Source organism: Podarcis cretensis (genome assembly GCF_951804945.1).
Source record: "Podarcis cretensis genome assembly, chromosome: 13".
Classification (NCBI taxonomy): Eukaryota; Metazoa; Chordata; class Lepidosauria; order Squamata; family Lacertidae; genus Podarcis; species Podarcis cretensis.
The window spans coordinates 39,146,015-39,172,036 of record NC_137182.1 but is presented as its reverse complement, the minus strand read 5'-3'; the positions used below and the strand labels follow the sequence as shown (position 1 = coordinate 39,172,036).

Sequence of the window (26,022 nt, the reverse complement as noted above, 5' to 3'; positions counted from 1 at the left end):
AATCACATTTCCCAAATACTAGCAATAAAGGACTGCTTAGATATTACATGCTGAAGTGGTGCAATTTAGCAAGTCGGGTTTCTGCTAACCTCTTGCACTGGTGGTATCCTTTATTTTGAACATGATTTGGAAGTCAGACAGCTTATCCAAGATGGAGAAAAAGCTGATCTGTAATAGGTTATATAAGGCACCAAGCTTGCCACTTATATGGCTGAACTGGAAGCAACCAGAACATGGGAGATCAGCAGAAGATGCTTCAGAAGGTTAATTCTCACAAGACCTTTCAGAGTAGCCATTGAAGTATCTGGGGGTACTTCTCTGGATTCTGTTCCCCTTTGGGGATTTTTGGAGACGTTGTAAGGCCTGCATTTCCACATTGGGCATGAAAGGACCTAGCCATGAAGTCTGACTCCATATATGGCCAATTCTTAAATAGAATTTCTTTTACTTGTATGGGGGGGGAGGGAGAGGAAGAGATATTGTTGCAATAAAATTCCAAGGTGCCTTCTTCGGAAACATCATAAGAGACAGACAGACAGACAGACCACTTGAGGGGAGTGAGACCAACTCCCCCCCCCCCCATGCCCATTAGAACATGCAGGCTAAAATTACTACAGGCCAGAAGATGGTTCATAGTGCCTCCTCTACCCCCCAACCAAGAAAAACAGGGGAGCATGTGAGACATCAGTTTAAACGTTTGTCTCTCTCTCTCACACACACACATGGAACGCGCCACTCGCTCCGTTGAGCTGATGGTAAAGTTCCGATTGCACACACACTTACACACCCCCTCACGCCACCTCACAGCACACACACCTTGGCCTGGGGCTGTGTTTATGCCTGAGTCACACTGGGGGAAACTGTACGTCTGGGGCCCGCCCGGCTGGAGGGCTGGACAGACAAGCCTTCCAATGGACAGACAGAAACTGTCTACCTGAGAAGCCTGTCCCTCCCTCCCTCCCTCCCTCTGTGTGTGTGTGTGTTTGGCAAGACATGAGAGAGAGCAAGGACCTGTGTGCCTACTTTTGTAAGACTGTATTCTCCAGGCCTCCACTTTGGCTTCCTTTTTGCCCCCGCCCCCAAAAAGAGACTTTGGTGCATTTGAGCCCAGTGCCAATACTGATTTCCTGGCCCCTAAAAGTGTGAAGAAGGAGAGTATTCAGCTCTATAACCTTCTTGCCTCCAAAATCTACCCAGAGCTAGTTGTAATTGTTCTGTGTAAACAAAAAGCTTCCACAAACTTTGAGACCAGCAGGCAAGACTTTGCATTGATAGGTAGCAAGGAGTTCACCCCCACTGAGCTCCTCAAAGGAAAATCCGTAAGAATTGTATGAGGCTCCTCAGATAACCCTCCCTGTTTGTTAGGTTTTTCTGCTCAGGATCTTCTCTGACGGCCTCCTTGTGTCAGAGGTAGGCTCTTCACTCACAAGGGAGAAGACTTCCTCAGCAGTCGTGCCCCAGTTATGGAATGCCTTCCCTAAAGTGGCTCACCTGTTGCTGACGTTGCAATCTTTTCTGTGCTGGATGAAGAGGGGTTCCACTTCAGGCTTTTTAAAAATTATTTGTGTTATTACACCTCACCTCCTCACAATACACATGACACCCCAACACTTGTGTTGATGGTGCTACCTCTGATCCTTCATGCCAGGATTTCCCAGACTAGTTTTATGCTGACTTTTTTTTTTTTTTTAAGTAACTGCATTTTACTTCTGCTATTCTTACTGGATTGCCAGAGTGGCTTTGATCCTGCAAAATTGATTTGGTCCCCCCTTTTCCACATCCTCCTCCTCCCCATCTTTGACCATACAATGGCTGTGTTAGAAGGATGTTTTATCCTCAGTTTTCAATGATGACTCCCCACTTGTGGAACGCTCTCCGAAGGAAGACTCACCTGGCACCATCGTTCCATAGCTTTAGGCGTGGGGCAAAAATATTTCATTTTCACTAGGCCTTTGGCTTTTAATTACCTGCTGCATCTTTGAGTGGGTGAGATATTAAAATCCTGTCTTTTAAAAATAGGATTGTGCGTTATATTCTCTTTTTCTTTTATTTTATGCTGGTTTTAATGTTTGCGCTTGTTTATATACTGTATTATAAATCACTTTGAGTTTTCTTCGTAAAAAAAAAAAAAGACCAATAATTTATATTAATAAAGAAACAAATAAATAAAATTGTATTCCCATCGACTGAACGTCATATTTAATATATATGTGGATGTTACTTCCCAATGCACACCTGTGCTTCTGCACAGCTCCAAAGGTAAGTTTTCAAATAAAGTACAGTGGTATCTTGGGTTACAGACACTTCAGGTTACAGACGCTTCAGGTTACAGATTCCGCTAACCCAGAAATAGTACCTCAGGTTAAGAACTTTGCTTCAGGATGAGAACAGAAATTCGGCACAGCAGCAGCAGCAGGAGGCCCCATTAGCTAAAGTGATACATCAGGTTAAGAACAGTTTCATGTTAAGAACGGACCTCCAGAACGAATTAAGTTCTTAACCCAAGGTACCACTCTATGTTGCTGTCTCTGCTGCTTCCCTGAGCCAATGCATGACGCTGTTGCCAGATGGACACAGGAAAAGGGAATAAGACATAAGCATGAGGCAAGAAGATGGGAAGAGAGAACTGGCAAGGGGAGCTGACAATGTAACATACGCTCAATCAGCACTATGCATTTAAAGCAATATCGCGCCAATTATCACTCCTAGCTTCCTGTAAAAAAATCAGAGAACTGTAGCTTGTTAAGAGTGCTGAGAGTTGTTAGGAGCCCGTTGTTCCCTTCAGAGAACTACAGTTCCCAGGGTGGTTTAACACTCTAATCCTTCTTCCTAGGGAACTCTGGGAATTGTAGCTCCCTAGAGGGAATAGGGGTCCCCGGGTCCCCTAACAATGTTTCAGTGTGGTTCAAGCATTTTATTTGTTTTATTGTTGATTCTGCATTACTATACAGGGCTTTTTCAGGGGGAACTCACAGAAACTCAGTTCTGGCACCTCTCAGGTGGGTGCCATTGCCATTCTCAGTAAGAGAAAGAGGGAAGTGTTCATGGTGAGTTCCAGCACCTCTTTTTCTAGAAAAATAGCACTGACTGTATACATTGGTTGTACACTGAACAGGATGTAGAGTTGTATATACAGTGGTACCTCAGGTTACATACGCTTCAGGTTACATACGCTTCAGGTTACAGACTCCGCTAACCCAGAAATAGTACCAAGGTTAAGAACTTTGCTTCAGGATAAGAACAGAAATTGTGGCGCAGCGGCAGCGGGAGGCCCCATTAGGTAAAGTGGTACCTCAGATTAAGAACAGTTTCATGTTAAGAACGGACCTCCAGAACAAATTAAGTACTTAACCCGAGGTACCATTGTATAATCATTTTAAAAATAAATATATGAAAGAATGAATCTAAGAGGCTGTCTTCACTAAAGAAGCTTCCCGGCTGAACTTTACTCCAAAAGTTGGTCCAAAAAGACTGTTAACCTGACACTTCACCCCAGCAGGGGTGCTGGAAGGAGCAAAAGTTAGGAATGTTGACAAGGGCCAGAAATCCCAGCCTCCGTTCCCATCAGAGGGCACTTAGGGGAAGCGAGCAATGAACACTCATTAGCTCTGCACCTTGTGGTCACTGCAAACTCAGACGATACTTCCGTTTACTGTGCAGCGTTGACGTGAGCTGGGATTTTCATTCCTTGGCTGAGGTTCAGGATTTCCAAACTGTTTGTTTGTAAACTGCAGCAAAGCACTTGGTCATTCTCACTGATTCACTGACATTTCTCAGAGCCCGGTTTGGGACAGCCCCTTGAAAAGCCCAGATTGCACCAATTCCTGGTCTCGGCTTCCTTGCAGGAGGCTGCGTTTGTTATGCGATGACGAAGGAGAACAGGAGCTTCCATTCAATGCCATCTAAAAGGCACGTGGAAAGAAACCTAGACTCCATTTCCCCCAAGGTTTTGTTGTTCTTCCCTCATGAAACTTCTTCCTTCCCTGGTCTCGGAAGTTGGTTGAGAAGTTGATAGCAAGGTTATATCACACTGGCAACTCACCTTCCTCCATCCCCAGTATTGGCGAAATGGTCGGTCGGTCTGAAATGGGCCATATAGGAGCAGCTGATTGCTCAGCCCCCACTTCTCCACAAAACTGGTACCCACAGGAAGCAACTTATTAAGGGTTTTGATCCTGCTGTCAGAGCCAGGTCAAGGTCAAATACCTGACAGCATACCTCCAAATTTGGAATGTGTGTCTTCCAGCTCCAGGCTTGGGAGATTTGAGCATACAGTATACAATTCCATATACCTCTTGTCAGCCAGTGTTTCAAGCCTCAAGTCTCTGGACTTTGCTAGCTGTTATATGTAGCTGTGTGTAACTTTTTCTTTATGTTTTTGAAAAGCCTTAGGCTGTTTTCGGGAGCAGAGAAATGGTAGGTGAGAAGGGAAGCAATTAAAATCCCCACACAAACACCCTCAGTTGTTTTGTTTGTTTGTTTTGCTTCCATATAATCTCCACCCCTGCTTGGCAAAAAAACAAAAACAGCTTTTGGAGGGCAATTTTTCTTAAAAATTTGTTTGTAAGCACCTCATCACCGTTTCCCACAACCCCTCCAGCCTTATTTCCAGACTCCTGAGGCTGCTTTCAGAAAAACTCAGTAAGTGGCCCTCTGATCCCCACTAGACTGTAGCAAGGCATTGAATGAAGGTAGGCTGCTAAAAATTACTTCTGCGGCTGTCCTTTACAAACAAAGTGCTTACATGTCCTTGTATCAGCACTTGAGACATCTCACTTTAGCTCACATTTTTACTCATGGGAAAGTGATAGTGAAGCTACCGAATGAGCTTTCTAGGCCAAGGAATTTGGATTCTGGCCACTGTAGTGAGCATGCTGCCACTGAAGACTGAAAGTCTTCATGGCATTTCTTTGCTTGCAAAATCTGTCCTGGTTTTATCTGGTTCTGTGGCCCCCTGTCCATTAAAATCCCTCACTTAAGAGTCATTGATCAGTGTAAGGAGCAGAGCCTGCACTGTGGTGGCTCTTGTAGTCCCTCCGGAAGGTTCTAGAATAAATATGTCTGTGTGGCCTCACTTGAATAACGATTGAGACTCTGGCATGTTAACTAGCTACAGTATGTGACCGCCAAGCAGTTTGCGTCCAAATTCTCTTAGCAACAACTGATGTTCAGATGGAGCAATAACATGTGAGTTAGACGAGGTAACTATTCAGTGGATTTGTAGTTGGTTGACTGACTAAACCCAAAGAGTACTCTCTAATGGTTTCTCGTCATCCTAGAAAAAAGTGACAAGTGCTAAGGGTTCTGTGCTGGGTCCATTGTCATTCAATGTCTTTATAAACGAATTGAATGAGGGAATTGAGGGGATGCTTATCAAATTTGCAGATGACCCCAAACTGGGAGGGGTGCCACTGAAGATGAAATTGGGATTCAATATGACAATAGCAGGTTGCAGAACTGGGCCAAAACTAACAAAATGAATTTCAATAGGGGAAAACGTAAGGCCCTACACTTAGGCAGGAAGAACCAGCTGCACCAGTATAAGATGGGGAACACCTGGATTGCCAGTAGCAGATATGAAAAGGATCTAGGGGTCTTGGTGGGCCACAAGCTTAACATGAGTCAACAGTGTGATGTAGCAGCAAAAGAAAACCTAATGCTATTCTAGGCTGCATTAAAAGAAGTATAGTGTCCCAATCAAATGAAGTAATAGCACCACTCTATTCTGTTAGACGATACCTGGGGTACTGTGTCCAGTTCTAGGCACCACAATTTAAGAAGGATATTGATAAGCTGGAAGGTGTGCAAAGGAGGGCGACCAAGATGATAAAGGTTCTGGAAACCAGGCCTTATGAGCAATGATTGAGGAAGCTGGGCATCTTTAGAGTAGAGTAAAGAGTAGACTTGAGAAGAGATGTGATAGCCATCTTCAGATATCCCAAGGGCTGTCACACGGAAGATGGAGCAAGCTTGTTTCTTCCTGCTCTGGAGGCTAGGGCCCAAACTAGTGGATTCAAGTTACAAGAAAGGAAATTTTGACTACACATCAGGAAGAACTTTCTGACAGTAAGAGCTGGAACAGACTCTCACAAAAGGTGGCGGACTCTCCTTCCTTGGAGGTTTTTAAGCAGAGGTTGGATGGCCACCTGCCATGGATGCTTTAGCTGAGATCCCTGCATTGCAGGAGGTTGGACTAGATCAGTGTTTCCCAACCTTGTGCCTCCAGCTGTTTTTGAACTACAACTCCCATCATCCCTGACTAGCAAGACCAGTGGCAAGGGATGATGGGAATTGTAGTCCAAAAACAGCTGGAGGCACAAGGTTGGGAAACACTGGACTAGATGACCCTCGGGGTCCCTTCCAACTCTATGATTCTGTGATTCTATGAATGTAGAAAATTGAACCAGATTTAGCTTTAAAGAGCAGGTTTTTGCAGGGAAAAGTCAGGGCAAAAATCAAAAAAACAATCCCCCACTTGGACATGGAGTGTTATAGCACGGACATTTGAAGAACTGGGGCAAAAGTTAAGTGTGGATAATCCCTGCTGGCTCAGGAAAGAGAGCATCCCACAGAGTGGCCACAAATTTTTTGCCTCCAGTGAACACCTCAGGAAAACATCTGAGGAATTCTGAGGAAAGCCTTGAGAAGATCAGAGGGATTTTTGTGCGTTTGATTTGGGGTCCTGCACATCTCTAGATTTCTGCCAGATCTCATCCCACGTGAAATTCCAACCAGGCTCTTCAAATTTTGAAGGAACCTAAAAGGGTTGTGTTTGTTTTCAGTGCAGGCTCCACCCCTCAGTCGGCACCCCTCATTTCCTGCCCTTGTGTGAAAGGGGATGCATTTTCTTCGGGGCCTAAGGTACCTTTGAGCTGGACTTGTAGGCAAGATTTCAAGTAGGATGGAGAACCACCTTGCCTTCAGGCACTGGGAAATCCAGCTGAAACCCGATACTTTTGCACAATGGCATGTAACTCTGTGAGGTAAGACACTGTCCATTTTGGTACAGAAAAAAAAATTCAGCATCCCTGTGGCAGGCAGGCGTAATTTGTTTTACGAAAGTGTCATGGACAGGGATGCTTTTCTAGGGATATCAAAGGTGTACCTGGCTTGGCTGAGCATTTGGAAGACTACATAAGGCAGGGGTAGGCAACCTAAGGCCCGTGGGCCAAATACGGCCCAATCGCCTTCTCAGTCTGGCCCATGGATGATCCGGGAGTCATCGTGTTTTTACATGAGTAGAATGTGTCCTTTTATTTAAAATGCATCTCTGGGTTTTTTGTGGGGCATTGGAATTCGTTCTTCTTCTTTTTTCTTCAAAATATAGTGCGGCCCACCACAAGTTCTGAGGGACGGTGGACCGGCCCACGGCTGAAAAAGGTTGCTGACCCCTGACATAGGGCAACAGGCAGAAATGTCTCCCTCCCGCCCCATACAGCTTTGGGGCATGCATGTGTGGGTCTCTCCTTTCTGCCTGCCGCACACCTGCCCTTCCCCACCACCTCCCCTGCCGCAGTCGTATCTGACCTGTGTTTTCCGTTGCTTCCCTGCGTTGTTATGGAGAGCGTTTACGACGCTGTCATCTCACACAGGCCCCATTCACGGCGCCGAAGCTACTTCCAAGGACCTGGCATTTAGGCTCTCTTTCCTTTGGAGACCATTGGGGAGGGGGTTTCAGGCTCCCCCGTGAAACTGCCGTTTCTTCCATTTTGGGGGCACCACAGCTATGTTTCGGCAGCACCTCCTGCTGGGTGTGAAGGAGAACCTGGAAGTCACTCCTGCTAGGAATTAAGATCCTCCAGGAATTGTCTCCCATCTACACACCCCTCCCTATAATGTTTTGGCACATCCCCCGAATCCCGCCTCACCCCTAGCAGGACTCCCCTGTCTTTAACATGTCAGAGATTCAGGCGGCCATTCAACCGATGCAGATTTTCCCAGTATGGAGATGCCCAAATGGGGAATATATTGTTAGTTGCATATAGCAACCCGTCTCATAGGCACCAGAGACCTTAGCAAAATAAAATTTTAAAAGGGGCACCCATATTCCTAGGTAATGTTACCATCTGGTTTGATGGCAGTTTTTGTTTTGTCCCATGGAAGATCTCCAGCTTTTTGTATTTAATCTGTATTGTTTTAATTTGTATAAACTGCCTTGAGCCCCGGTCTGGGGGGGAAAGGCGGGATATAAAAATATATAATAAACATCATAATAATAACCCGCTTTCTCCCTGGAGTAAATGGCTCATGGGCGAGTTGCCACATGGTGGCAGTGTGGGGTTAATAGAGGTGGAAAGGGCCAGGGCAGGTGTGGCCTGAGGCCTGCGTTCCTCCCCAGCCTCAAGGATCGAAGGTTGTATCTGAAGCTTGGATGCCTAGGTTCAAGGGTACATTCAGGCCTGAAGTCTCTGGACGCTCTTTAGAGAATTACTTGACTCCCAGCCTCAGTTGCCCAACCTGTTCAATGGGGATAATAGCAACCTGTTTCACAGAATTGTTGCGAATATAAATGAATTTAAGAAGCACTTACTCCTTTAGTCAAAGGGATAAAATGAACGGAGGCTACAAATCTGAGTGATAAGCGTTTCACAGGCAAGATGTGGTGGAAAGTGAGCTGTTAGTTCCAGAGCAACTATTGCCAAATTGCCCCAACAGCAGGAGCGGCAGTTGTGGGGACCTTATCTGTTCCTCATAGATGTCGCAAACACCTACTGTTGCAAAGGTAGAATTTCGTTCAGCACCCCATTTTGGGAGTGAAAGGATCTGACATCATTCTGATTTGCTGAACTTCGGGCTGAGAGTGTCTCCTCTACCCACAACTCCTAGCACATTGCTTGGCTTGCTTTCTTGAGCCATCAAAATCTACCTTGCTCTGTAAGTTCAGTGCACCTTGTCTGCTTCTGCTTGCTGCAGTGGGCTGGATTTCGCAAAAGGATTCTGCTTGGTGGGCCTGAGTGTTGAACCCCAAAGTGCTTTGATTCTCACACTCTGGTTAGGGCTCACTTATATGTTTATTTTGAGTCCACACTGAATTCTAGCCACCTGACTGCAGTCCATGTGGAGGGTGCTCTGCCATGCACTGAGACAGAATGGATTCTGCACTGAACTTTAAGAACTTGGAAAGCTGCAGCAGTGGTTATGTGCAAAAAGTGTCTCCACAGCAGGCTAAAGGTAAAGGGACCCCTGAACATTAGGTCCAGGCGAGACCGACTCTGGGGTTGCGGCACTCATCTCGCTTTATTGGCCAAAGGAGCCGTAGTACAGCTTCCGGGTCATGTGGCCAGCATGACTAAGCCGCTTCTGGTGAACCAGAGCAGTGCACGGAAACGCCGTTTACCTTCCCGCCGGAGCGGTACCTATTTATCTACTTGCACTTTGATGTGCTTTCGAACTGCTAGGTTGGCAGGAGCAGGGACCGAGCAACGGGAGCTCATCCCGTCATGGGGATTCGAACTGCCGACCTTCTGGTCGGCAAGTCCTAGGCTCTGTGGTTTAACCCACAGCGCCACCCACATCCCCCACAGCAGGTTAATGAGGGCCTAAAAACAACCATGGCTGTTGCAGTCTTGTGAAAGTCCTCTTTCGAACTGCTATGGGCTCATAAACTCAGCAGCAACATCTATGGGACCTTCCCATAGATTAGGTGTGGGGAGCCTTTGGTTCTCCATATGAGGACTGAACTACAACTCCCATCATCCCTGGTCATTAACTTTGCTTGCTGGGGCTGATCAGACTTGTAGTTCAGCAACATCTAGAGGACCAAATGTTCCCCACACCTGGGTCTCATCTGTGGACCTTATTTATGTATTACTCTTTCTCAACCCCACCCTTCCTTCCTTCAAGGAACTTAAATTGGCAAGCATGGTTTCTCCTCATCGTTTTAACAATCCTGAGAGGTAGGTTAGGCTGAGAGACAGCAGCTGGCCCAAAGTACGCTATGTGTGTGAACAGTAATTTAAACCTGTGTCCAAATCCAGCACTGTATCTACTGGGTTACCTTGCCTCTCCCATCACCTCGAAGGACCCTTTCCAATCACTTGCTGAAGAGGAAGATTTGTAATGATACCCACCCACCCCCTTGCAGGTTCACAACAAGGCCCCTGGGTTGCTAGGAAACAGAAAAGGGAGGGAGATCCATCAAACTCCTCCCCCCCCCCATACCAGAGGCAAGGGAAAGACGCTGAAGCCAGGACATTTTGGGAAGAAAAACGAAGACTAATTGTCTAAGCAGGGTCAGTGCGCATGGATGCAATTGTAAAAAGAGCTTTGAAGGAGCCAGGACTCCTGGGTTCTCTCGTGAGGGGACTACGACTTTGTGGGTTAGAGCAGAGGATTGTGGGAAGAGGCAAGATTTCCCATCCACCGTATACTGCTTTCCCAGACGGACCGCACCGGGCGATGACCGCACAGTTTTTGTGTGGAGTTTGTGTCACTGTCTCTCCCAATTACGACCCTCTTCTCCCGCTCCCCCCATCCCCTCCCAGCCAGCCTGGCTGGCTCCCTCCCCACATCTTCTCATCTCTGCCAGGCACAGAGGAAGTGAAAAGGCACCTGCAACTCTCTCTCTCTCTCTGTATGGATATTAATCCTTAGCCCCAGAAAATTTCCCAGAAACCCCCACTAAGCTGGCTCTTTTTTCCCTCTGACACTCTTTTTCTCTCTTCCTAGAGAACACAGAGTCCTTCCTCGTCCCATCAGCCCCCAAATGTTATGTCAGCAGTGTGACATGGTCTGCCCCCCCCAACCTGTGACACAATCAGTGATTTGTGGGTTCTTCTGTCAAGCTGACACATCGACTTTGCTAGGTCCGGAAGACCAGTGGTCCCCGGGCGTTGTGCGTTTGCGTGTGTTTTAAGAGGAGTCAATGATTTTTGACGAGTGGCTAGTGACTCCACTTAATGAGAGTGTTAAAAGGGCACCCTGCCTTGACTCAGAGAGCTGGACACGGGGGGGGGGGGGGCATTATTCTGTGATCTTGTGCAACTGACCCGAAGAGAGTCAGAGCTGCAGATTCAGAGTCTCCGATCACAAACTTTCATCTCCTAGCCTCAAAACCACAATTTAGCCATTGGGATAGGTGACTGACCCAGCTACCTCGTCTCGAATCCTCGGGCTATCCGGGACTGACTCAGGGACAGGATGGCACCTAGAGAAATCCTGGCTCTGAGACTTCCTCCCTTTTTATCCCAGTCCTTTCCCTCAAGGTATGAGGCATGCTACCTCCCTAAAAGTGCTAACTTTCTCATCAGATTCAAGACTTAATTTGAACTGTGTTTTGCCTGAGATAGAAACCCCCAGAACCTGTTTCCAAAGTCAAGGTTCATTATTTACAACGTACCTGCTAACAGTGTTGGTGTCATCTGAGGCTTCCTTCCTAAAACTACTTGTCCTGTGTGGCTGGAGGAGTGCCTCTGAGCATGTGCAGAATGCAGTATTTTCATATAATGTGTAAAAAGCCTCAGGACATTCCCATGCATCTAGGAGGAAGGAATGGATTATTTCATGGCACAATGGTACCCAGGAAGATTTAAGAGGCAGTGCTTTTCCTTTTAAAAATTAGGTGGATATTAGGCTCCATTCCTCTGTCCCCAAAGAATTCCAGAAACCAGGTGTCAAAGCAAACTTAAAAAGGAAGGAAAAACAAATTTACTCAAAGCTTGCAAACTATTCCCTTCTCCAGCCCTACCAGTTATTGTGCCCCTCAAATTTCCTTCCTCAATTTTGCAGTGATAGGTTCAAACACTTTCAATTCAGCCCTGCTGCCTGCCTGTTTAGATTCTAATCGCTGTCAGAAATTAAAAGTGGGTCCCATGTTGGAGTTGAGAGAGAGCCAACCTTGTGCTACAAAATGTTGAACCAGAGCTCCCATCAGCCCCATCAGTGACCTGGGATGATTATTGTGTTATGGGGTCCCTCCAGACTGGTGGGTGGGCATATTCTGGACTGTCCACACATCACTGAGCTACATTGGTTGTTCTGCGATGCTTCCCCAGTTGTTGAATTGTTGCTGTCAGGTGTGAAAAGTTGCAGAACTTCAGCAGTAAGTTATGGGACATGCATGAATTGGAAATGAATCAGTATGTCTGCCCCAAAAAACTTTTACAGACACAAACAATTGAAATCAGGACCACATATAACTGCCCTGATACAATCATAAACACAAATCATCATGAACGCACAATAAAAAGGACTTCTGGGGGGTTCAAAATAAAGGTCTATTCTACCTGACTGTTTCTGCTCCGGACGGAAGCAGAGAGAGAGAGAGAGCTACATTTTGTTATTAGACCATTTGCCATTTTCCTGAACATCTGCAGGGTGCAAGGTTGTCCAACTGAGAACACTAGTGTGTAAGTAGTGAGGGTCTGGGAAGCTTTCTTGTCACAAAGTCCTTCTTTATATGTTGGGCCGTAGCCTGTGCATTTTTTTGCTGTGCATTTTTTGGCTGCGGACTCTGCAAGAAGAGACTGTGCTAATATGTACCCTAAAATCTTTCCAGCGGCTTCTCCTCCCTGCATCTGACCCTTATGGTATCATCTTCCTGCCTGCTCTTGCTTCATAGTTGCCTCCTCCCAAAACACAACTCCTTCTCTGCTCCCTAAACATTTATTCGGAAAGAGGAACATAGGTAGCTACCATATGCTAAATCAAGGCATTGGTCCATTGAGCTCAGTATTGCTTGCACTGATTGGCAACAGCTCTCCAGGATTTTAGACAGAAGTCTTTCCCATCACTACCTGGAGATGCCAACCTTTGAATAAGTCCCACTTCATCCAGTGGGACAAGTCAGTGTACATAGAATTGTTGCCTGTAACACTCATTTAAACAGCAATTTTCAAAGGGCAGCAAAGTTATCTCGTTTCTTACAACAGATGCCTTTAAAAAATGGTGACTTGGGGACGTGTCTCTGTGGATCTTTCTTTAATTCCTGGTTCAATTATGTAACCCCAGAGAGGAAATAAACCACACACCCAGACAACCTAAATTATGACCCATTAACCTTTACCTGGGGCGCCCATATTGGTCTTGATCTGCTAGGTGAGGCATCAGCAGGATCTGCTGAAGATCTGCTGGGGAAGCTGTTCCCCTGACCTCTTCTGGTGCAGAGACCTGCTGTTTCCATACCATACCAGATCTTCAAATATAGCTGCACTGAAATGTAGCCTCTGAAAGTTAATAGCTGACAGGGCTGGGGGGGGGGCAGTATCAGACCAGATCTCCATATCCCAGACCTAGTATTCAATCCACTTTACCCCTTGGGTAGGTGGAGGAAGCATATGATGAGAAGGGGCCATACCTCAGTTGTAGCACACTTAACAGTGTGTGCAGAATGTCCCGTGTTCGATGTCTGGAATCTCCTGCTAGCCAACGCGATCTTACAGATGTCCACTCAGACATAAGCCCTGTTAAACTCAGTGGAACTTACTCCCAGGAAAGTGGCCAGAGCATTGCAGACTAAAAGATTCAGGTAATAAGTATTGGGAAATGCCTGAGGCTCTGGGCCCCTGCCAGCCAAAGTGCACAGCATTGGGCTAAATGGTCCAGTCGACTGACTCAGTATAATGCAACAACATATGAAACTGTAATCAGGATGAGAGTGCTTCTGAGCATGTGCCAAGTACATTTCTCTTACTGCTGATTACCAATAGTCAGCCCACACAGAGAGAGCCGAGATCAGGGAAGGGAGGCTTCTAAGATTCAAGATGAGGCATCCAAATTGTCCCCTGCCTGAATATGTTACCTGCCTTCTCTTTTCCCTCTTTATCTTCTGTCTTCTTTCCCTGTTGTTTTGCCCATGCCCTTGTTCTGAAGGTATGTGATGTGGCAACTGCACTGAAGCTAGGCAGGTTTTTGGGTGGTCGATGAGAGACTCTCCTAGGAACTCCATATGCCAACTTCAGTGAAGGCGGGATAGAAATATAAATAAATAAATAATGTGGCAACTTTATGTTCTAAGCTATTAGTTAACATGATGGGGGGGGGAGGTGATTTGGAAATGCCCACCCCCAAGAGATCCGTGGATCACAGCATGCTGGAAGCAGTGGGCTGAATTCACATGTGTTGTTAACTCCTCTTTCAATGAATAGCCAAGTAAAGTAGCATCATGACCAGTATTCCAGATTAATAGTAATAAATTTGCATTTTTTAAAATAGCACAGTAGAGCATAAGACTCTTAATCTCACGGTTGTGGGTGCAAGCCCCACGTTGGGCAGAAAGATTCCTGCATTGCAGAGGGTTGGACGAGATGACCCTCATTTGTTGTTGTTGTTGTTGTTGTTTAGTCGTTTAGTCGTGTCCGACTCTTTGTGACCCCATGGACCAGAGAACGCCAGGCACTCCTGTCCTCCACTGCCCCCCGCAGCTTGGTCAGACTCATGCTGGTAACCTCGAAAACACTATCCAACCATCTCGTCCTCTGTCGCCCCCTTCTCCTTGTGCCCTCCATCTTTCCCAACATCAGGGTCTTTTCCAGGGAGTCTTCTCTTCTCATGAGGTGGCCAAAGTACTGAAGCCTCAGCTTCACAATCTGTCCTTCCAGTGAGCACTCAGGGCTGATTTCCCTCAGAATGGAGAGGTTTGATCTTCTTGCAGTCCATGGGACTCTCAAGAGTCTCCTCCAGCACCATAATTCAAAAGCATCAATTCTTCGGCGATCAGCCTTCTTTATGGTCCAGCTCTAGTCCCTTCCAACTCTATGATTCTGTGATTGCTAAGGTTGGAGTCACAGCTATCCTATAGGAATGCTGACCACGAGACAGATGTTTGCCAAGAAGGGAATGAGTTTCTTCAGCTGAGAAAGGTCCCTCACCTCTTGATATAATTAGAAGGACCTCTCCTCTGTTTTCTGATTGGCTGTTGGCGGTTGTGTAATTATGCAAGCAGTAATGAGGATTTCTAAGTCTGAAAACTCCATGAGAGTTCACGAAAACCTTCCAGGGATCCTTTGCTAGAAAGGAAGACTGCCTGATGACTCACCACCAGGTAACCTGAATGTGGAATTTTTGTCAGTGATGGTCAGCTAGCTCAACAGCTCAATTAGCACTAATTACCGCTCTGCTGTCCTTTATTGGCTCACCCTCTGCACAGGTTCCAAGGTGGACTTTGAGCCACCCTTCTCTAGGACTCGATTCCTGCCAGCGTCAAGATCAGACAAGGGGGCTGCTGTTTAGATTGCCGCCTCCACCCCAGAGTTCGCTGCGGCTCAGGGCCCAGGCGAGGGATTCCTGTGTAAACAGGCACCCCAGGGGCAGCTGTGTCCCCGCCAGGCCTGCCCTTTCCCTGGAAAGGAAGCCTCTCCTGGAATGTTTGTGGGGAGGTGGGTTGATTTGGTTTGGAAATCAGCAGAAGGGTGCAAGTGACCCTTTGACCCTGGCACAGGCCCCACATGGGGAAACTGGCAGTGGGACCTTGTCCGTCAGGTTTGGCCTTATGCGGAGAGAGGCTGGGCCCAGCTCTTGCCTGAGGCAACACAAACAAGGAAGAACCTTTCCCCCCTATGAAATTCCTTGAAGTGGAGGCGAAAGTTTGAGGAAGGAAGAAGGGGGGGCTGCTCAGGTCACTTGCACCCTTCTGCTGATTTGGAGCCTGGCAGCTTTGGAGCCTGGGATGAACAGGCTTTTCTTGGTGTCTGCTGGCACACCATACATTTTAACCGCATCTCGTGCTACCAGCACCCCGAGAATCATAGGAACTGTAGTCTACCCATCACAGTTCCCAGCACCCTTAACAAACTAGTCCACAGGAATCTTGGGGGGGGGCTGCTCTAAATGTTTGTTGTGTGGGCACACTTGGCCACTGACCAGTTTAGGACAAGGGATTTGCTCCCATTTTCACTATATCAAGCTTTCCACTGCCTTGCCTTCTTGACCTTGACGAGGGAATCTTCTTAATGGTGCATTTGGGACTTGAGGACATTATTCATTAGAAAAGGTGCACTCAGTGCCCGAGAAATAATCAAGGCCCCACTTGAAAATCTTTTAAACGGCAACTCTGAATATTATACAGGCTTTCACCCTTTGGGTCGGGAATGGGAGGGGCAGTCCAATGAAAATTGGGCATGCTCAGTGGCCACAGAATGTTAAGGAGGGGTGGGGAAATGGTGGGAAGGGAATGGAGTGTCTTGGAAGGGGTCACTGATGGCTGGTAAGGTAGGTAGGTAGGTAGGTAGGTAGGTAGGTAGGTAGGAAGGAAAGAACCGTGAACAGGAGCAGTCCACGCCACAACATTTTATTGTAAGGTCCACTGGCCGGACGCTGAATATAAAAAAAGTGTTTCCCAAGAGTCAACTTTGCATTAATACTTCCCTGAACCACCATTGTGACCAAGCGCAAGGGTCTCGTTTGCTCCTGTGGGCAGGACATTTTATATTCTCAGGAGCCTCAGCTTGGTTGTTTGGTGATAGTATGATGTAATAGTATGATGTAGCCTAGTAAAGGTAAAGGCACCCCTGACCATTAGGTCCAGTCCTGGCCGACTCTGGGGTTGCGGCGCTCATCTCGCTTTATTGGCCGAGGGAGCCAGCGTACAGCTTCCGGGTCATGTGGCCAGCATGACTAAGCCGCTTCTGGCAAACCAGAGCAGCGCACGGAAACGCCGTTTACCTTCCCGCTGGAGTGGTACCTATTTATCTACTTGCACTTTGATGTGCTTTTGAACTGCTAGGTTGGCAGGAACAGGGACCGAGCAATGGGAGCTCACCCCGTCGCAGGGATTCGAACTGCGACCTTCTGATCAGCAAGTCCTAGGCTCTGTGGTTTAACCCACAGCGCCACCCGCGTCCCTTTTTATGATGTAGCCTATCTGTTCAGGGAAGTTTTTAACATGTGATATTTTACTGTATTTTTTGTTTCTATGGAAGCCGCCCAGAGTGGCTGAGGAGGCCCAGCCAGATGGGCGGGGTATAAATTATTATTATTATTATTATTATTATTATTATTATTATTATCATCATCATCATACCATTAATATTGCCACCACCTGTTTGCATTTGAATTTACTTTGGAAGAAGTGGTAGTGGTTTGATTTAGACCTGGGGGACACAGGTTCAGACTCCTGGCCTTATCATGAAATTTACTAGGGCATAACCTACCTTACAGGCTTGTTGTAATAAAAGGATGGGACCGTGTATGCTATGGTGGGCTCTCTGAGGGATTTTAAAAGCATAATAAAGGAATACATGTGTTGTATCTGAGAATCTTCTTTGGTCTCTTCTCTGAAATTGTCTCAATTTCATTTTCTGTCTATGCTGCTTTCATAAATATGTATTTCTGTCCATCCACAATGACTCTCTGGAAAGATGAAGTTGATAAATTATGTATTTATAATACTCTTGAGTAAAAGAGGAGTTTGTGTCATGCAGAAAGGCCAAAGGGTTCTGTGAAATTCAACTCAAAGGTAAGACTTTAAGGTAAACTTTAAAAAGGGAGCGATCAACAAAAAGTATTGTAATGGTGCTATAGAAATTATGGCTTGTCCTTATTCAATATGCAGTTTCTTCTCTTTTTTTCTTCTTTTTTAAGCATTTACTCGTGAGTACAATCTAGACAATGTTTAAAGTCCCATTGAGTTTAGGAGGAAAGATTTAAGCATCTAGTTAGCATTCCCCATTGAAATCCACAGAAGAATGTAATGTCAAGTGGGAGTTCCTTCCAAGTAAACATGCTTCACTTTTTCTGGATCTTGCCCTTCCTGTCAAAACACTAGAAATTTAGTCATAACATGAAGTGAATTGGCTGGCAGATGAGGAGTTTCTTTGTGCAATGCATGGAAGTCTCTGATAACCTATGGAACTCACTGCTACCAGATGTTGCCATTGCAGCTGGGGTGGGAAACTTTGAAAGGGGCTAGCATATTTATAGAGAAGATCCTTGGTCAGTGTCAATTAGGCAGAGATCAAGCCTCCATGTTCAGAAGCAGCCCATCTTTGACAGCCAGACAGTGGGGAGAAACAGCAGCAAATGGTGACCTGGGGCAACATGACTGGGTGTTACGCTTTCAGATCTATGTGGGTCTGGGTTCAACCCCTCCTTCCCCTTAGTTCTGAACAGATCTCCAGCGTCAGACCTCCAAAAGAGCTCACAATTTTTGCTCTCTTGGGTTTGGTAGTACGAAGAAGACACCTCTGATTGGGCTTGGTCCTTCTGTTGATAAATCTCTCAAGCCCGGGAGTGTCTGCATGCAAATGGTTGTGAGGGGTCCTCAATGAGTTTACTCTTTGCATCCTTTCCTTTCTTGATCTCCAGCTTTTGCACTCTCTACTTTCCTTATCTGTCTTTCCCTCTCAGTTAAAGTTACTGAGCGCTGTGAGTTTTTTTGGTGGGTAAGGGGCTTCTCTTTTTAAAAAATAAAAAAGTGAGAGACAGTGTAGAACCTGTGGAGTTTTGGAGGGGGGGGATTGAAGCATGACCTCATCAAACACCCAACTCGCATCCCCCCCCAATCCAGTCTCCCCCCCCCTCTCTCTCTTTCACACACACACACACACACCTTAAAAATCCCTCTTAAAGGGACAGCACACAGCATTGCAGAGAATATGTGTCATCCTGGGCCGCCCACTTCAAAACGCAAGGTTAACTCAGAGAGTTTTTCCTGTGCCCTATGGGGTTTTTTTCTCTCTTCTTTCTCCCTTTCTTGGATTTTTTTTTTTTTTTTTGAATGGAAAAGTGTGTGAGTCAAGATGTGTCACCATTTGAGAAAAAAAAAACACGCGCCTAGACAAGAGCCGGGGTGTATATAAAGACCAATTTGTAAGTGATGTAAAACACACACATGCACATATACAAATACTGAACAGTTAAAAGCTGGTCTGGGCAACTTTTTACAAAATTAATTTTCTGTTCTCCTTTTACCCTTTTTTTTTAAAAAAAGATTTTTTTTTTAAAGAAAAAACTGAACAAGGGGCAGTCTGGGAGATTATACATTTAATATATATATATATATATATATTAGTTGTGCCTGGTTTTGTTTTGTTATTATTTATTTATTTATCTATTTATTTATTTATCTGTTGGAGAGGCTATTGCCATCTTGCACCTTTTTTGTGTGTGTACGTGTGAACTCATCTACCTCAAAGGACCGAACCTCCTGCAAAAGGCAGAGAACAGGTGTGGTGTGGAAGAAATTTGCAACCCAAAGAAAACTCTTTTTTTTTTAAGAAAAAATCCCACAAAACAAGCAACTTCCAAATTAAACCTTACAAGAATAATACCAAACTAAAAACCAAAGGAGGATTTTTTTTTTCCTTTCCAAGAAGAGGGAATTTTAACTCAGGGAAAAGAAACCCTCACATCGTCTCCAAAACATGAAAAGTAAGTTTTTCTCTCTCTCTCTCTCCCTCTCTCTCTCTCTCTCTCCCTCCCGCACGACAAATTAAATATATAATATGTATATTATGCTGTTTAAAACAATTTCCCACTGAGCTGTTGAAGACGTCTGCCTTAACAGCACCATCTATCTTGAAATGTACATAGTGACAGATAATGTATGTTCCTCGTTCACTTCACATGATTTATGATCTCATAAATTCAAGGTTATTGCATTTTGTGGGGCGGTCGATTTTCGTCTTAGATACGCAGATGTTTCCCTTAACCTTTGCTTATAGCCAGAACTTTCTGAGTCCTTGTTCCTTAGGATGTACAAATATCTCTTTGTGGGGTTGGGAGGTTTGGGGGAAGAGGCATACAATTCTAAGTCTAGCTAGCTAAGTACGAATCAATCTGTGGCTTGCAGATCTACATGCCTGTGTATCCCACGAAGCTGTGTATCTTCTGTGCTGGGAAGATCGGCCACTTTCTTCAGCCTCCTTCCACATGCTCTTCTGCTTAGCCTTTTGTAGCCTTAAAACATCCTGGAGGCAATCTAGGCAAAGTCAGTGGGTTGTGCTCCAATACTTAGAACTGAAACTACTGAACCCAAGTTATCCATTGATTTTAATGTGTCTACTCTGAGTAGGACTAGCCTTGATAGCCAAGGGGGGAGAATTCAGCACTCTCACTGATTCATTTTAACGTTGGCTGAACTGTGTGTCCATTTGTCTTTATGCACAGATCTCACTTATTAGAGAATCATATTGTAGGAGGGACCTCAAGGGTCATCTAGTCCAACCCCCTGCCATGCAGGAATCTTTGTGGGGCTCGAACCTTTGAACCTGAGAGCACAAGTCTCATGCTCTACTGTTGGAGCTACTGTGTACTCTTTTCTTTTGAGTAGGTCTGTTACTTCTTGGGTAGATGGGTAGATGGGTGCTTCTTGGGTAGACTCGTCCTCTTTCTTTCTTTCTTTCTTTCTTTCTTTCTTTCTTTCTTTCTTTCCCTTTCTCTCCCCTCTCTCTCCCACCCACCCAAAATACATAGTCAGCATCACAGTGTTGCAGTCCAATTCCATGGAAGTTTTATCAGAACTAAGTCCAAGGTGAGCATGCCTAGGATTGCAGTCCTAATAAAACATTTAACCTGGAAACAACAAAGTGATTTCCAAGGAAAGGACTTTTAAGACCAAGGTGCAAGCGCAAGAGAGAACAGAGAAACAAAAGACCGAAAAGGCAAAAGGAGGGAACCAACAGGTAATAGGTTAAGGGTGCTGGGAAATGTAGTTTTGCAGGGGATGGACGAAGTTCCCAGGATTCCTTTTGGTGTGTAGGTGTGTGCTTCCAGTGTGTGCTGTCTATGCAGTCTCCCGCATCACAAACGTAGCTCATTCTAAACCACATTTTTTGTATGGCTGAGCAGCCTCTCAGACCAATGGGCTCTAGCAGGATGATTTGGACTGGTGAGAGAACCAGGTTCAAAACCCTCATTAATCCTAAAGCTTTGTCCAGTCATGTGCCAGGTTAACTTAGCCTCACCTATTGTAAAGACAAATGCGAATAATCCTTTATATTGGAAGTAGGGTAAGATGGTGATGATAAGGTCCTTCTACTCCTTAATTGCACTCTCTATCAACTCCTCTCCCTACTAACAGATTTTCCCCATGCATTTTTACCCCCTTCTCTCAGATGACATCTGTCTCCCCCCACCCCGTGCATTACCTGAGCCAGCTGCTTAGCATCAGAGAATCATAGAGTTGAAAGGGATCCCGAGGATCATCTAGTCCAACCCCCTGTGATGCTCTAACCACTGAGCTAACTGCCTAGTTCGCAGCTGCAGCAGCACTTCCTTTGCTGGCTCTTCATTCAAATATGGGGTCAGGACCTATTTTCACATGCCACATCCATTAAGCTTGATGATTCGGGACAGACAAAGGGAAGTAGTTTTTCATACACAGCAGCACATAGTTAAACTATGAAATTGGCTCTCACAGGATGTGGCGATGGCCAGCAGCTTGGATGACTTTAAAGCAGGGCTGGGTTTAGACAAATGCATGGAGGATAAGGATTTTGCTGGCTGCAGCCCATGAGGGCGTTGCATCCTCTCCAGTATCAGAGGCAGGATGCTTCCGAGTGCCAATTGCTGAGGATCACAAGCGAGGGAATGCATACTATTGCTGTTATACCCTGCCTATGGATTCCCATAAGCCACTGGTTGGCCACTCTGAGAACAGAATGCTGATTGGACGGGCCTTTGGTGTCCTCCAGCAGGGCTTCTAACCTTATTCTTTTGAGTGCTGCAGCAAGGAAGTGTGAATTTGAACACTGTAAAAGCAACAGCCTGCAAAGAACTTCATCACAGCACCGTGCATTTCCTGCATGAAGTGAACTGACACACGCCCCCCCCCCCCCGCCACCAGCAAAGCAGTGGTCCAGTTGGACCCCCCCGTCTTGTGAAGAAAACCAGGTCTGATTTAGACATAGACAAGCTGGCATAATTGCTGCCAAATGTGCTATTTTGTTCTTAATTCCGCCCCACTTCCCTGAATTAGTGATCCATGCAACTGCAAAAATATCTGAATCGGCTTCCTGGGTGGATCAGCTAGATTTAAGGATAAGTGCTTGTGCCAATGCTGTCAGATACTTGTTGTGTTGACACTGGGACTTGCCATGAGATCTGGCCAGGTCAGATATTGATGAAATGGCAGGAACTGCTCCTGAGCAGAGGCAGAATGCAGAGGCTTTTATCTTAGATGGTATGAATGTATTATTATACGATGATGATGATGATGATGATGATGATGATGATGATATCCTTTTTGAGTGCTTTAAACTGCTTCATGTCGATTCCCACCCCCCCGTAATTTGTCCAACAATCTGGTAAGGTAGACCAGTACACCACTTTTTCCAAAAACCACCTAGTAAGTTCATGCGTATGGTAGGATTTGAGCTGGCAACTAAAACTTGCTCATGCTTTAGCCACTTCCCTAAACTAGAAATGAGGATGTGGTGCTAGGGAATAAAATAGTCTTCCAAAAAAAGACAAAAGGAGCTGCATTGGTCCATAAGGAAAATAACAATCCCATGGTTGGTCAATACCTTTATTAGGACCAATTCATTTTGTGACATTTTGTTTGGTTCTAAATCAAATAACGGTATTGCCTGACTGGATTTTGGAATTGTCTCTTTCCTCTTTGACCCTGATTGGTAGGGACACCTCTCATCGGAACCTAATTTTCCTGGTTGTCCCTCACTGCCTTGGTTTCCTCCTCCTTTGACCTTCCCAAGACCCTGGCAGGGCTTATTGTTTAGGCATATAAAGTTGTTTCCAGCTATAGGGCTTTTCAGATTACTTTTCTGGACTGTTGCATATCAACTGTATTGGACAAGCTGCTTCTTAGAGAATCCTAGGTGTTTATATCTTTTTAAAGGGAGATTTCTAATGCAGCATCCCTAGATCTTATAAACATCTGCTTGGGATAAACACTGTAACTCCCCAATCCTAAGCGCACTGACTCGTTCTCACATGCATTTATTTTGCTTGGTTACTATATACTTGGTGGCTGAACTGCCTCCATTGAAAAGCATTGGTTCAAGTGGCATGAAAGTTCTATCTGCTGCTATATGACTGTGATCTGTGATGTTCCTTTTATACACACAAGGAGTCATCCATCATCTTCCTCTTGAAGAAAGGCATAAGTGCTTTCCCCATTAACCTGGAAAAAAAGCTGACTCATTCATACATACATACATGCACCTAAATCATAGCTGTCAACTTTTCCCTTTTCTTGCGAGGAATCCTATTCAGAATAAGGGAATTTCCCTTAAAAAAAGGAAAACGTTGACAGCTATGACCTAAATGCATTGCTCAATATGTCATCACTTGTTTGTTCAACCCGGAGTGACATGCAGCTGAATTGTGTGAACAGGCTCCATGGAAAAACACTGTGCTGGGCAAACGAGCATCCCCTGTTGTGGCTGTTTGAGCCATGGTAAAGGTAAAGGTAAAGGTAAAGGTTAAGGGACCCCTGACCATTAGCATGGTACAGGTCGTCAAATGGTGCATGTGCATGTGTGAACCAGCCAGGAACCCCAACTGTTGTGATGAAATTCTATTTCATTCAAAGCAATCTGTTTGGCTGTAGGTAGACAAGAAGCATAGCTTAGTGGTCCAGGAAGCATGGCTTAGTGCAGGCAGAATGCCCCAGCCCCAGGCCCTCGGACCTCCAGTTCAAAGGACCTCAGGCAACAGATGGCATGAAAAACCTCTCTGCCTGAGACCTTGGGGAACCACAGCCAATGAGAGCAAACTAGGCTAGGTGGGCTGCTTCCAACCACCTTTTCTTGCAGAGAAGCCCCAAGCACAACTTACACCCATATCTATGGGCTGTGTTCAATTAAGACTCATTAATTTATGTGCCTAAGTTTGTCTTCTCCATTGATGTCAACTTTGAGCAGGACTGACATTAGATCAAATCTCATAACAGTGCTTCATTGTTCTGAAAATGACACTGTTTTTGCACATTGGTTGTGCAGACCCGAGTACCCTTCAGTCTTCATTCCTGGTAAACGGCATTCCTGGTAACACTGGAATGTTGAAAATGCTGGACTTGCAGCGGCATAATCCTACATATGTTTACTTGGAAATAAATCTCACTGCCTTCAGTGGGACTTACTTCCTGGTAAATGGGTTTGGACATTGCAGCTGAATGGACATTCTTGCCCTGCAACCAGTTGCAGTTAACAGTTGCCCATAATTGTATGACAACGCTAGGTGCCTCTTCCCAGTACCAGTAATGTTTTGAAAAGTTACAAATGTACCCTGCTATTTCAAAAAGTGGGTTTGCTATTGGCACATTATTTTTATTGGAATTAAATGTTGGATGTGCCCATATTACCATGCTTGTGCTCAACCAGTGTTGCTTCAGTCAAACTATTGCTCAGTGATCGTCATCATTCTTCACTCTTGGGTCTCCAGATGTTGTCAGACTACAGCTTCCATCATCCATGGCCATTGGCTGACATAGATGGGAGTTGTAGTCCAACATCTTGCAACCAATGGGTGAAGAACACAGAGCTTGCTGTAGGTTACTAAGCAGTTTGAAAGAGAAAGTGGCAAATAGTCCTCAGAAGAGAGTTCAGCTACTTCTGTCCTCTTGGGCAGAAATAATCAGACTAGCCCAAACCCTCTTTTATTTTGACCTCCCCAGAATTCCTTTTCATTTTGCATGCATGATGATTTGTGCTCATAGAAAAGCATGGATGTTCAAAAAGATATGTGCAAATGACAAACCTTGATTTCCACCCACCCACCCCGGGGTTTCTCCCTATTCTTTCCCCATCTCCTTTAGAAAACACAGCACTAACAACCTTGAACCCAGCATTTCCATTTCTCAGGAACCCTCGTATAAACTTTAGTTACAATATTTTAAGAGGTGTCTGAATGCACAGAGAACAGACAATCAACTTTCCAAAATACATATAGCAGATGCATGTGTGTGGTGGTATACGTATTTTATACTTGATACCTGTGACCCAGTGTTTCCTAATAATAAACCTTAGATCTACCTTCCTACAGTCTTAAGCCCATTTTGGCTGAGGTGATGGGAGTTTTGAGTCCAACAACACCTGGAGGGCCGCAGGTTCCTCATTCCTGCCATGCAGACAGAAAAACATCCAATCCTGATTTTTTATTTTTTATTTAAGTCACACTTAAGTCGTTTATTTGTTTATTTATTTTCTGGCACCAGCTGTCTGCATCTAGCCATTGTTATTGAACATTTATGGACATTTTTAGTGGGCACAGTGTTTTTACAATCCTTATCTCATTTAGCCTCACAACAACCCTGGGAGGTAGGTAAGATGATGGCTGCCTCAGAAGGTCGTTTACCAACGAATGAGCTCAGGACCGTTAAGCGATTTGTGCATTACAAGTGCTCTATAAACATTAAGCAATATTTCAAGATGAAGGGCAAACCTTACTTTATGGGGAGACAGTGTCAGCAGACATCAAATTTTGCAGAGTGAGGCAAATGAAGAACAGCCATAGCCAAGCAGACTAAGATGAGAAACAAGACGATACTTTTTAAATTTAATAGCAGGGACGAAAATGAAGTAATTAAATGGCCGTGGAATGAGGTGGTTGCCTCAGGCAACAGGTTTGCAGGATATAAAACTGAGTATGGGGGTCAACGCAACGAAGTGAATTTAACAGTGTTCTTGGTCATAATATAATATATGGATTTGTGTTTTATCATTGGTTTGTGAGATGACTGTGTGTGTGAGAGAGAGAGAGAGAGAGAGAGAGAGAGAGAGAGGGAGAGAGATTTGGATTTTCTGCCTGAGGCACCAAAGTGGCCCTGAAACAGGCTACAGGCATGGGGCAGGATCCCCATCAGGTCCAGAATAAAAAGGAAACTGTTAAGAGTAGATGTAGGAAAAATGTGAAAGCAGTTTCTCCTTCTGGGTGGCTAGGAAGTGTTCACACAGTGGACCATGCAGCCTCTCTAGGCTATCTAGTTAGGGCATCCTTTTTCAGCAGGGGGCCGGTCCACTGTCCCTCAGACCTTGTGGGGGGCCAGACTATATTTTGAAAGAAAAAAATGAACGAATTCCTATGCCCCACAAATAACCCAGAGATGCATTTTAAATAAAAGGACACATTCTACTCATGTAAAAGCATGCTGATGGTCCGCGGGCTGGATTTAGAAGGCGATTGGGC

General features: G+C 45.3%; 1 protein-coding gene and 1 long non-coding RNA gene across 6 annotated transcripts in view; one reads left to right on the top strand and one right to left on the bottom strand.

The window, feature by feature from the left end:
• IL11 (interleukin 11) overlaps window positions 1-26,022 on the top strand; it is a 67,171-nt gene that overhangs the window by 24,351 nt on the left and 16,798 nt on the right. Inside the window, exon 1 of one of the 5 annotated variants that reach the window (XM_079950761.1) lies at window positions 6,661-6,983. The exons of the other annotated variants lie outside the window; for them this stretch is intronic. The gene's annotated coding sequence lies outside the window, so the exon portion shown is untranslated. Of the gene's footprint in view, window positions 1-6,660; window positions 6,984-26,022 lie in introns of those variants that run through there. 5 annotated transcript variants of the gene reach the window in all.
• LOC307201503 lies at window positions 3,994-9,163 on the bottom strand. Its single transcript, XR_013832738.1, has 3 exons — window positions 8,713-9,163; window positions 7,528-7,747; window positions 3,994-4,081 (listed from the first exon to the last, which is right to left on the bottom strand). It is a non-coding gene; the product is annotated as an uncharacterized lncRNA (long non-coding RNA).